The sequence below is a fragment of the Brassica rapa genome, unplaced genomic scaffold (genome assembly GCF_000309985.2).
Source record: "Brassica rapa cultivar Chiifu-401-42 unplaced genomic scaffold, CAAS_Brap_v3.01 Scaffold0939, whole genome shotgun sequence".
NCBI classification, from domain to species: domain Eukaryota; kingdom Viridiplantae; phylum Streptophyta; class Magnoliopsida; order Brassicales; family Brassicaceae; genus Brassica; species Brassica rapa.
In genome coordinates, this window is record NW_022610875.1 from 9,163 (window position 1) to 22,749 (window position 13,587).

Sequence of the window (13,587 nt, forward strand, 5' to 3'; positions counted from 1 at the left end):
TAGTATCCCGAGCAAGCGACACCATTTGAATGCAGTGGAATTATATTCCATAATTAATATAATTATAAGGCCTCTCAATCCATCCATGTGAATCTATCTTAAACATCACCTCCACGATACCCGCCAATCACTCACTCTTAATATATATATATATGCTAAACCCGGAAAACCACCAAGGCTAACCGAGCCTAAGGGGAATAAATATAACCATCATCTCCATCAGATATTCCAAGATAGAACATCCAATGCTGCATGCAGTTACACGGCCTCCAGGGTGCGACCCCATCATCGTGTCTTCATGACCTTGATCCATATCGCAGGACCAATTCACGGTAATGCGGGACTTTCGGGAGAGTGAGTATACAATAAGACTTCACATGATTCACACTGATTAATAGAATACTTATAGATTAGTACTTGAGAACAAGTACTAAGGCTCGGGATAACCTCAAAGAATTATTCTTATTAATTCTTAAGTATTTAAACTAGATAAATACTTCATATATAAATATAGATCAATGGATAATACTTAATCAATCAACCATAATTACTCCTTAATTAATTCATGATTAATCCTCAATTAATCAATGATTATCCCTTAATTAATTCATGATTAATCCTTAATTAATCAACCATATTCAATATGCAATCATGCATACTCATTCATAATTCATTCATCATCTATCTAGACTCACCTTTAAATCCATGAGATTGGCTAAAGAAGACTAGACTCGAGCTCAAGCTAATCACACTTCACTTCTGGATCACTCTCGGTTCAAAACCATCACAAGGATCCGGCTTATCCGAATACTCTCCTTGGCCATCTGAATTCAAAACATAACAGTTGGAACATAAGGTTCACTAGTCTGGTTCAAGAAGAAACTCAACTCAGTTCATAACATTTCAGTTCAATTCTCTCATATCAGTTCGGTTCAAGACAGATTGATACCATGTTCAGCTCGGTTCAAGCTTTAACAATTTAACTCGGTTCATATCAGCTTAGTTCATGCTCAGCTAACTCCGGTTCTAATCAGTTCCCAACAGCTTAGCTCGGTTATACTCAGACGACATCAGTTCAAGACAATTTCAGACCATAGACAGCTCGGCTCAGATCAGATCAGAACATACTCAGCTCAATTCAGTTCTAAACAAGATAAAATCAGTTCGGTTTAATTCCCATAATTCTTATCAGTTCGTCTACTGGTTCTATGAGACTGATTAAATCATAAACCAACCAAGACTGAAGAGAACAAGACCTTAGACAACTGATCCTGACAGGTTAACCAACATACAGCAATTGGTTCTCATCAAAACATGGCTGAATCAAGAAGCTGAAGCTTACCGGTTTTACTCAACTAATTAAACTTGACTGGTTGTCTCTCTTCAAGCTAACCACGAATTAACCTGATAAACACCACAAGAATCCATGGTTGGATTTATTCAGAATTAATCTCCAGTGTAGGCAAACCAACAAAACTTCTCACAGAAACTGATCCACAACCATCTTACCGATCAAAATCAAAGGCTGAAGAATATGGGTAATTCTAAACTCTTGGACACCAAACATTCAGCTCTTAACCACACCAGAACACACTGGATAAAGTCACAGAATGGTGAGAAAGGTTTGTCCATGCTCAATTCTCTTCTCTGAATTTTTTCTGAATTTTTCAACTAGTTTTTCTCACAAAGTTTTCTCTCTTCTTTCTCTCTTTCTCTCTGAATTTTTCTCTGGTTTTTCTTGCAGGTTATGAACGTCCAGAGGAGAGAAGATGGTGTTTTATAACATAAGAAGTTGCTTCAGGTGAGGGTTTACTTAAACCAAAGCAAGTTGCTGTTCTTTCCCTCCTTTGAAGAAAGATTATTTTGTTTTTATTAAACAAGCAACCAGCTTGTGACTTTCATGTGACTTTAGTGAAGCAAGCAAGCAGGTAGGTGCAGCTCATGTGACTGATTTACTGAGAAAGCAATAAGAATAGCTGGTGAAAGTATTAGACTGGTCGGAATTTAGTTAAGAAACTTAACGACAATTTCGGACAGTTTTCGACTAAAATTTCTCATCCTTCGAATCTCGTCTTGCTTTCAACTAAGCTTGCCTAGCTTAAATAAAATTCGACCAACATTATTAACACTCTACCAGAACTATCAATGAGAGGCCTTTCGACCACAAGATAGTCCCGTCGAGGTATTAATTCACCGGGTCGACTTTATTTTTAAATCTGATCGACCAACTCCAAACTGGTCGAGCGGAGTTTTTCTCGACCAAAAATTAACTGGCTCGTGAGGGTTATTACACTGTGTGTGCTGGCGGAGACCCACGGACGTCCTGTGTTTACTGAACAGACAGCCCACGTGGGCCTAAATCACCCGAACAGTCCAAGGGAAGGGTAAGCGTGCTGAGTCCAAGGACCAACGTGCTGATATGTGTACTGATGGACAGCCACGGACGTCCTGTGTGTGCTGACGGACACACACGTACACACAAGGACAGCCACGGACGTCCTGTGTGTGCTGGCGGACACCCACGGACATCCTGTGTGTACTGAACAGATAGCCCACGTGGGCCAAAATCACCCAAACAGTCCACGGGAAGGGCCAGCGTGCAGAGTCCAAGGACCAATGTGCTGATATGTGTACTGATGGACAGCCACGAACGTCCTGTGTGTGCTGACGGACACACACGGACAGCCACAGATGTCCTGTGTATGCTGACGGACACACACGGACGTCCTGTGTGTGCTGATGGACACCCACGGACGTCCTGTGTGTTCTGACAAACACACACAAACACACACGGACGTCCTGTGTGTGCTTACGGACAGCCACAAACAGCCACGGACCTCCTGTGTGTGCTGGCGGACACCCACGGACGTCCTGTGTGTACTGAACAGATAGCCCACGTGGGCCAAAATCACCCAAACAGTCAACGGGAAGGGCCAGCGTGCAGAGTCCAAGGACCAACGTGCTGATATGTGTACTGATGGACAGCCACGAACTTCCTGTGTGTGCTGGCGGAGACCCACAGACGTCCTGTGTGTACTGAACAGACAGCCCACGAGGGCCAAAATCAGCCGAACAGTCCAGAGGAAGGGTCATCGTGCGGAGTCAAAGGACCAACGTGCTGATATGTGTACTGATGGACAGCCACAGACGTCATGTGTGTGTTGACGGACACACACGGAAACACACGCACAGCCACGAATGTCCTGTGTGTGCTGATGGACACACACGGACGTCCTGTGTGTGCTCACGGACACCAACAGACATCCTGTGTGTACTGAACAGACAGCCCACATGGGCCAAAATCACCCAAACAGTCCACGGGAAAGGCCAGCGTGCTAAGTCCAAGGACCAGCGTGCTGATATGTATACTGATGGACAGCCACGGACGTCCTATGTGTGCTGACGGACACACACGGACCCGCCACGGACGTCCTGTGTGTGCTGGTGGACACCCACGGACGTCCTGTGTGTACTGAACAGATAGCCCACGTGGGCCAAAATCACCCGAACAGTCCACTGGAAGGGTAAGGGTGCTGAGTCCAAGGACCAACGTGCTGATATGTGTACTGATGGACAGCCACGGACGTCCTGTGTGTGCTGACGGACACACACGGACACACAAGGACAGCCACGGACGTCCTGTGTGTGCTGGCGGACACCCACGAACATCCTGTGTGTACTGAACAGATAGCCCATGTGGGCCAAAATCACCCAAACAGTCCACGGGAAGGGCCAGCGTGCAGAGTCCAAGGACCAACGTGCTGATATGTGTACTGATGGACAACAACGAACGTCCTGTGTGTGCTGACGGACACACACGGACAGCCACAGACGTCCTGTGTATGCTGACGGACACACACGGACGTCCTGTGTGTGCTGACAGACACCCACGGACGTCCTATGTGTGCTGACAGACACACACGGACACACACGGCCGTCCTGTGTGTGCTGACGGACAGCCACAAACAACCACGGACGTCCTGTGTACGCTGGCGGACACCCACGGACATCCCGTGTGTACTGAACAGACAGCCCACGTGGGATAAAATCACCCAAAAAGTCCACGGGAAGGGCCAGCGTGCTGAGTCCAAGGACCAACGTGCGGATATGTGTACTGAGGGACAGCCACGGACGTCCTGTGTGTGCTGACGGACACAGATGGACACACACGGACAGCCACTGACGTCCTGTGTGTGTTGGCGGACACCCACGGACGTCATGTGTGTACTGAACAGACAGCCCACGAGAGCCAAAATTACCCGAACAGTCCACAGGAAGGGTCAGCGTGCGGAATCAAAGGACCAACATGCTGATATGTGTACTGATGGACAGCCACAGACGTCATGTGTGTGCTGACAGACACACACGGACACACACGCACAGCCACGAATGTCCTGTGTGTGCTGATGGACACACACGGACGTCCTGTGTGTGCTCACGGACACCAACAGACATCCTGTGTGTACTGAACAGACAGCCCACATGGGCCAAAATCACCCAAACAGTCCACGGGAAAGGCCAGCGTGCTAAGTCCAAGGACCAGCGTGCTGATATGTATACTGATGGACAGCCACAGACGTCCTATGTGTGCTGACGGACACACACGGACCGCCACAGACGTCCTGTGTGTGCTGGTGGACACCCACGGACGTCCTGTGTGTACTGAACAGATAGCCCACGTGGGCCAAAATCACCCAAACAGTCCACGTGAAGGGCCAGCATGCAGAGACCAAGGACCAACGGGCTGATATGTGTACTGATGGACAGCCACAGACGTCCTGTGTGTTCTGACGGACACACACGTACATGTGATATTACGTGTATACGCACACCAAATAACCTAATGTGCACACTACCACAATCGAATGGTATGTCGATGTAGCACTTTAGGATCAAATCCACAGAGACCAACAATTACACTTTATCCTTATGGGATCAATACTTAGCTAAAACAATGATGGGATTTTGAGATTAAGGTTTCGTAACAAGCAAGTAATAAGATTAATTAAAGATTTCAGATGATAAAAATGCTAGCCTAGAGTAGTTTGGTCGGGTGTTAAACAAGTGTGAGCCAAACAATTATTCAAGTTCGATTAAAGGCCAGTCTAGAACTCGGATCACTCAAGTAGAACAGTCCACTGTCGTGGTACTGCTCCTTATGCTGATCGATCTTGATACCTAAACTCTCATTTGGATCAAGATGCGACAGCAAGCAATAGAGGTCAAGTCCGATATGTTCACAAAACACCCTAACATCTACTTTCGCTGGTTAGGGATGCAATGCTCATTCAAGTTATGTCTAGCAACCTATAACACTTTTGATGAATAGATTAAACCTAGAATCCGGCACTAAGTGGTTAACTTGATGCAAGCCTTAAGAACAACAGTGAATGAAGAAAATCGATTTATAACTTATTTATGTCAAGCTCACAGATCTAACACCCTAACACCCTAGACTAAGCAAGCTGACTACTCAGCCATAGCTACAGAGAACACAGAGATAACAGATGAAGAAAACATGCTGAATCAATTAAATAAATGAGATAGGGTTCAGGATTCTTCTCAAGAGTGTAGAGATCCTTCTCCTTTTACAATAAGCAAATCCAACAATGGAGTTTTTGGGTCTGGTTCCTCTCTGTAAACTAGCGTAGAATGATCAGGAAAAACAGAAAAAGAAGATATATCAAAGCCACAGGCGGCTGGGAGAAAAATTAGAGAGATTAGGGCAAATCCCAAAATAGGTTGTAGTTTCCTTAAAAATCTCTGTCGCTGGAACACTCACTCGGAACAGTCACTCGGGTTGCTCCGCTATCCGGAACAGTCATCAAGACTGTTCTGCGTGAAAATCCTTAATAGTTAGTTAAGAAATGGGTGTAGTGACTAGTCGGTTATCGTTTCGCATTGAGCGGTATAAAAGCTCATGGGGGAGACTGGTCTAGGATCGCTTCACTGAGTATTAATACTCACCCCTCTTTTCCCTCTCCCATTTTTGCAGAACTATAAGTGGAAATGTCGACGGTAAGGAAGGAAATGCACCTTAAACTCATGGGACCAGAAACGGGACACACGGAGATGTCGGAAAAGTAGACATGTGTGTCCTAAACCCCGCGCCCTGGAACCCCGGTTGGAAATGGGGAGGGACGGGTGTTTCAATTGGTATCAGAGCCAGGTTAAGGTCCCTTAATACTAACTTAAGGGATCAGCATTTCTCACCATTGCCCATTTCCCTTATGGTCATAGCTAATGTTAAAGGAGAATTCGAACAGCTCAGAGTTTCCGGCCGAGATCGGGTTAACAAAAGTCTTCGTACTGCGGTGTAGTGGAGTTTCAGAGGTTCAGGAATGGGTAACAAGGAGTTGTAAGGCAAGTATACAGAGGGACTAGTCGCCTAGCACGTCAAGTCAAAGGGGTAATGGAAAGCCGGACATTCGAGCTGGAAGGAAGCATCTCGCGGACGACACCGCCCCACACCGGGCCGGGGAGGCCGGGGAAGGAAAAACGGACGCAAGGCCGAGGCGTGCGCAGCTTCACGGAAGGATTAAACCCTGCAAAGAAATGGACTTCTGGCATTCAGATATCACAGTGAAGCTTGTTCCCAGTTAAAAAAAAAAAAAAAAAAAAAAAGAAAGAAAAGAAGAAACATGGGCGTGGGCCCCACCACCAGGGCGTGGGCCGCCGACGAGGAAGAAGCAACACCGGAGCGGCCAAGGGATGGTCGGATGCACAGTAGGAGAAAACTGATTCCAGATTAGGGTAACTAAGCAAAAGATCATCTTGGGGTAAAAAGGACGATGGAGGATCATCTTGGGGTAAAAAGGATGATGGAGGATCATCTTGGGGTAAAAAGGATGATGGAGAGTCATCTTGGAGCAGAATGCAAAATGCTAATAAGGATATGAGATCTTCTTAGGGAAAAAGGGTTGACTGTAAAAAGGATCATCTTGGGGCAAAAAGGGATGATAAGAACCACACCGGGAATATTGTCTGTTTAAGCAGCGCTAGTTTGAGAATTGATTGAAAACTGCCATCTATGCATGACTACTACTATGTTCTGATCAGGTCTTTGTTTTTTTTACGCTGCAGGATGTCTTCACCAGTGCATCACGACCTCGGAGAAAGACGCATGCGCTATGGACCAAAAGGGACAAGGGCTTACGCCCGCAAGCCCTACCGTGACGCTTGGGGCGATGTGGTACCTGCACTCTTCCCAGACGAAGAGGAAGTGGAGTTCGCGGAGCCGCCGAACGCCCCCATCCAGGAGACGACCGTGAGGCGTCGGATTCTGATGCCCCATTTCCAGCGAGCAGCCGAGTACAGGCGATTGTACCAGGGTCAGGGTACTTTCCAGTTTGCGCCAGAAGTTGACACGACGCCGCCCACAAGGGGCCGAGGGCGCCCCAGGAAGACGGGGCCGACCAGGGAAGGTCCGGGACCGATCCGGATGGAGGACAGTGTACCAACGAGGAAGCGGGGACGCCCAAGGAAGATTCCGAGCATTGATGCAGAGAGTCTGAGGAGAATAACCGGAATATGTCGGTGTGGAACATTGACGCAGGCCAGGCAAGGACCGCGCTCAGTCCGGGAGTACACAGAGGAATTCCTGGAGTCAGCCAAAATATGCAAGCCCAAGACAGCGGAGGATTGGTGCCGGTGGTATACGGCAGGACTCCGCGAGGAGATTCGGGGCAAGCTGATTGGTGTGTTGGAACCATGGGAATTCGCCTTGGTGAACCGGATGGCCGGTCAGGCAATGGAGGCTGAACGGACACTTGCTCGTCGGGTCGTCGCCATCTCGACCTCTGAGGAGGACGTAGAGGTGGAGGAGGATCCATCGGAGGACTCAGCGTGGGAAGAGGAGCCGGCGCCGTCGACAGGGAGTGGCCGCGTGGCTGGTCCTAAGCCGGAAGGGGAGCAGAAGTCTCCAGGACGAAGTGGCTAGATGTGATTTCTGAGTCCGCTAGAAGGAGTAGGACACGCTTTTTCTTCCTTCCGTATTGGTTTTAGCTTTTCATTTCTTGTTATAAGGTTATTCGCGGATTTTGGCGATACCTTGAGACCTATTTATTCGTTGTAGTCCTACTCCATTTCATTTATTAAATTCATTGTTGGTTTTAAATGATCTTGAGCAAGTAGGATATCTTTTGTGTGCTTCCCTTGTTTGTGTTTGAAAAATTCCCCTTGGGTTTTGGAATGTTAAGGTTTAAAGCCTGAAGATTGGAATTCGGGGCGAATTCCGATTAACAGGGGGAGAATTGTAACACCCCAAAACCCAAAACCCAAAACGTTTTGTGTAAAGGCCCGCTCTGCGGCCCATTTTGATTAAAACCCCTAGGGTTTCCTTGCCTTCCCTATAAAAGCAAGCTTCCACCCTTCCAGCCCCTCATCAGAAACTTGGAAGCGAAGCCCTGCATAGAACTCCCGGAGATCAGAAGCCCTAGCCGCCTCTCTCTCTCTCTCTTTCCGCGCCGCCTCTTCTCTTTCTCTCTCCTCGCCGCGCCTCTTTCTCTCTCCTCTCTCTCTCCACGCCGCCTCTCTCTCTCCTTGCCGTGAGCAGCCGCGCGTGGTGGTGGTAGCCGTGTGGTGTCGTCGATCTCAGATCTCACCTCTCTTGCATCTCAGATCCATCCAGATCTAGGCTAAAGTGAGGTGTTCTACCCAGATCTCTTTCATGTTCTTCTATATTGTTGAATGTGGATCTAGGATTGAGTAGATCCTGTTTGTTGTTAGGTTGATAGATCATATTGCATAAGAACTCTCATTCTGATTTAAGGCTCTAAATAAGCTGGTGTGTTGATGATTGATTGATTGTTTGATTGGTGGAAGATCTGTGGTTGTGATTGAGAGCTAGGATGGTTATAAAGAAATGAACATAGGATAATAGGAGAACTGTTAACCGGTCTGTTAGATGAATGAAAGGATATCTATGAATGATTGTTAAATGGATTGAGTGTGACACCGAGAACGGGTGGCGTCTAAAATGGAAAGTAAGAAAGAGTCTAAGGGTTTAAGGAAAAGGAAATGATAAGGAAAAAGGAAAGGTTAAATGATTGAAATACGAACCACCGAGGAACTGGTGGGGAGTATGGGAAATGAATAGAAATGGAATACGAACCACCGAGGGACTGGTGGGGAGTATGGGAAAACGCGGCGGCCGTAGCGTTCAAAAACGGCAGGTTAAGAATAGAGGCGCCGGTAAGATTGAGTCACGCCGAGTCTTGGCGGGAAGGGGCCGTAATACACTGCAAAGGGTATAGACTACATCCAAGGGAACCGGATGCCGAGTGTACCAGGGCAGGCGGCTCCACAGGAACGCAGCAAGAAAAGGGGAGGGTTGGTCCGCTTGAGCTGTGTAGGTCCTAGAGTTATAGGATGAATGGAGTCTTAAATAATAACCCGAAATGTGTGAATTGAGCGATGACTGAGTTCATTGCACTGCTTGTTTTGTGAAATGAATCCTTAATAGTTAGTTAAGAAATGGGTGTAGTGACTAGTCGGTTCTCGTTTCGCATTGAGCGGTATAAAAGCTCATGGGGGAGACTAGTCTAGGATCGCTTCACTGAGTATTAATACTCACCCCTCTTTTCCCTCTCCCATTTTTCAGAACTATAAGTGGAAATGTCGACGGTAAGGAAGGAAATGCACCTGAAACTCATGGAACCAGAAACGGGACACACGGAGATGTCGGAAAAGTAGACATGTGTGTCCTAAACCCCGCGCCCTGGAACCCCGGTTGGAAATGGGGAGGGACGGGTGTTTCAATATGTCAGGGTGTTTCAGGTCCACATGTGTGTCTTTCGCCACTGTTAAGGTCACTGAAAAAGATAACTAAAGCACGAGGTGGTCAGTGATCAACACAGAATAAGGTCCTAATTCCCACAAATTTTTGACTAACTAAAAAAAACTGACTCAAATTGACCCAAAAGAAAAAAAAAACAAAAGAAAGAAACGAGTTAGTAAACGACGAAAACCCTCCCCCAGACTTATTTCACAACGTCCCTGGTGTGAAAATAAATCAGAGAGAAGGTGAAATCAAGAATAAACATTTTTTTTTGTTCGAGACACTTACCTGGCGCGGAGCAGCCTGACAGAGCAAGACGCGGTTGCTCTAGTAAAGGATGCTTTGGAATGAGAGCAGCCAGCTGCTTGCTCCAGTCAAGGGTCTCGGATTTTCTGATTTGTGACCTGAGACTCAACAAACTAAAAACAAAAATAAGTAAAAAGAAAATCCTAATGTTAATGACACTCACCAGTGGGTTGCCTTCCACCAAGCGCTTGGTTTAAGTCTCTAGCTTGACTTGGTGACTGGGATCAGTCGGGTTGAGCAGGAGGGCTTGTTCCAAAACAAGCTCCACAATCAGACATGTTCAGCTCCAGAACTCTGCTCAACAACCCTTTCACAACAACTTTCCCTTTCTCCTTCAGCTCATGTGTGAGAATAGCTCGGACTTTAGAGAAAGGTTTAGAGGTACCCTTGCACTTTACCTCATACTCAATGGAGTTCTCATCACACTTGAGAGGTATCAAAGTCATTGTAGGATCTCCCTTGACCCTTTTCTTCTGGACTTTTTGTTTCACCCTTGAATTCCCTCTGAATTTAGTAGGATCAGTGCTAGGATCTTCATCAGTAAACAGCCTGCTCTCACGCTTATCACCATGCTCCTTCTCTGGAACAACCTTCAGCTTTTCTACATCAAACACTGAGATACAAGAGGCGTGTGATGAGGAAGATCTGGTGGGTACAGCCTTGTAGAAAACTTTCTTGTTGATGTTGGAGAAGCAAACTCTCTAGTTGGGCATATCGATGGTTGCTCCAACAGTAGCCATGAATGTCCTTCCAAATATCAAAGGCATCTCATGATCCTTGTTCATCTCAACAACTTGAAACTCAGCAGGAACAATGCATTCCCCTACTTGAACATGAAGGCTGTGGATGGTTCCATATGGGACTGCTCTGGAAGAGTTTGCAAAGGTCAGGGTCAGCTGAGAACGCTCAACATCATCAGTACTCAAATCGTCTACAATAGCCTTTGAGACGAGATTCACACAAGAACCAGAGTCACAAAGAGCGTCCTTGAAGGTTGTTCCTGCGATGGAACATGGGAAAACAAACTTTCCAGGATCATCAACCTTAGGCAATACCTTCAGTGCTGGTGTAGACAGTGCTTTGGTATAGAGGACCTTGATCTCCTCTTGAGTCTCTCTACAGTTTTTAAAGAACTTGAGCAATGGACGAATCTGCAGAGCATCTTCGAATGCAAGTTCTTTAGGAAGCTTTCTCACCATCTTGTTAAAACCTATCAGCTGCTCTTCACTAATGGGATCCTTCAGATGCCTGGGTGGAATTGGATAGGGAATCTTGGGAACATAGACTCGAGATGGTGGAGTCTCGGCAGATTCGCTAGGAGCAGTCACTCCAGAGCTAGCAGGTTGCTCTGCTCTCTCTTCTGCGCCTGGAACAGTCTCAGCAAACGGCTGTTCTATTGCATTACAGTGTTCAGTCCTAGGATTTTTATCAGTTCTTCCAGGGAGCGTCTCTTGTTGCCTCTTGACACTCTCAACTGTTTGAGCAAGCTGAACATCGATCTTTCTCATATGGATTGCAAGATTGTCATACTTGTTATTCAGCTCAGTGAACATGTTGCCCATCCTGGTGTCAATTTCTGTGGTTACCTGATTCAACACCTTGGCCTGAACCTGCTGACCCTGCAACAGTTGTTGCATCATCATACCCAGACCCTTCAGCTCATCTGGTTGACTGTTCTCGGTAGCTGGAACAGCTTGCCGATTGATCTGCGGTTCTCGCTGGTTCTTGTTCTGAATCTGCCCGGCCGTAGCTTGCTCCATGCTGAAAACGTGCCCTTGGTTGTTTTTAGTAGCTGATCAACCTTGGCAGTCAGCTCATCTATTTTCTGGGTGTCAGAACTGTTCCCTTTCATGGAGCAATCACTCTCCTCTTTCTTATTAGCTGAGCTAGCAGCCATGTTCTCAATCAGCTTAAAGGCTCCATCAGTTGTTTGAGTCATGAAGTCTCCATTGCTCGCAGAGTTTAGAGCACCTTGGTATTTCCAGTCCACTCCATCATAGAAAATGTCCAGGAGGTAATCATCATCAAATCCATGGTGAGGACATTCTCTGCGATAGTCATTGAAGCGCTCCCATTCGTCACAGAAAGGCTCATCAGTGAGCTGTTTGAAGGAAGTGATCTTGTTCCTCAATGCAGCTGTTCTCGCCTTAGAGTAGAAATGGCTGAGGAACGCTGATCGGACCTGTTCCCATGAAGTGAGAGAGCCGGTAGGGAGAGAGTTCAACCACCGTGCAGCTTTTCCATCAAGAGAGAATGAGAATAGCATGCACCTGATGTAATCTGGTGGAACACCATTCGCGCGAGTGAAACTGCAGACTTTTTCGAAGCTCTCAATATGATCCATCAGAATTTCTGTAGAGAGACCAGAGAACACCTTTCTCTGTACTAGACCAATCAAAGCAGGCTTGATCTCGAAGTCCTGCCTGGTGCAGGGTGGAGGAACAATGGCAGAGCGCGTAGTAGGGATGTAGCAAGGAAGGTTTCTCTGCCCGATTGGAACAGTCTGCGCCTGTTGTTCCTGTCGCGCGAGAGCAGCCTGTTCAGCAGCATCCTGCAGAGCTTGGATGGTCTGCTGCATTTGAAGCATCTGTTGTTGCATCTGTTGCAACTGAGCAGTGAGTTGCTCTTGATTGGCGTGATCACCCATAGTGGTGTCGGTTGCCCTTGCTGTTGACGATTTGTTCTTTCTAACCTTGCTAGCTCCTGGTTGCTAAATGTAACTAACTCTCCTTGTGCGTTTCTACGAGTATGTCTACTGGTCATGCACCTGAAAAATTAGCTGAAACAAAAAGGATAGAGCAAGTTAGAAGTCTTAGACTAAATAAATGACCGAAAAATAAAGGTAAAAAGATGGTCCCCGGCAACGGCGCCAATTTGATATTACGTGTATACGCACACCAAATAACCTAATGTGCACACTACCACAGTCGAATGGTATGTCGATGTAGCACTTTAGGATCGAATCCACAGAGACCAACAATTACACTTTATCCTTATGGGATCAATACTTAGCTAAAACAGTGATGGGATTTTGAGATTAAGGTTTCGTAACAAGCAAGTAATAAGATTAATTAAAGATTTCAGATGATAAAAATGCTAGCCTAGGGTGGTTTGGTCGGGTTTAAACAAGTGTGAGCCAAACAATTATTCAAGTTCGATTAAAGGCCAGTCTAGAACTCGGATCACTCAAGTAGAACAGTCCACTGTCGTGGTTCTGCTCCCTATGCTGATCGATCTTGATACCTAAACTCTCGTTTGGATCAAGATGCGACAGCAAGCAATAGAGGTCAAGTCCGATATGTTCACAAAACACCCTAACATCTACTTTCGCTGGTTAGGGATGCAATGCTCATTCAAGTTATGTCTAGCAACCTATAACACTTTTGATGAATAGATTAAACCTAGAATCAGACACTAAGTGGGTAACTTGATGCAAGCCTTAAGAACAACAGTGAATGAAGACAATCGATTTATAACTTATTTATGTCAAGCTCACAGATCTA

At 46.4% G+C, this 13,587-nt stretch overlaps 1 non-coding gene across 1 annotated transcript; it reads left to right on the forward strand.

The window, feature by feature from the left end:
- Positions 1-12,111: 12,111 nt before the first annotated feature.
- LOC117131447 lies at positions 12,112-12,218 on the forward strand. Its single transcript, XR_004454633.1, has one exon. It is a non-coding gene; the product is annotated as a small nucleolar RNA R71 (small nucleolar RNA).
- The last annotated feature ends 1,369 nt before the right edge of the window (positions 12,219-13,587 follow it).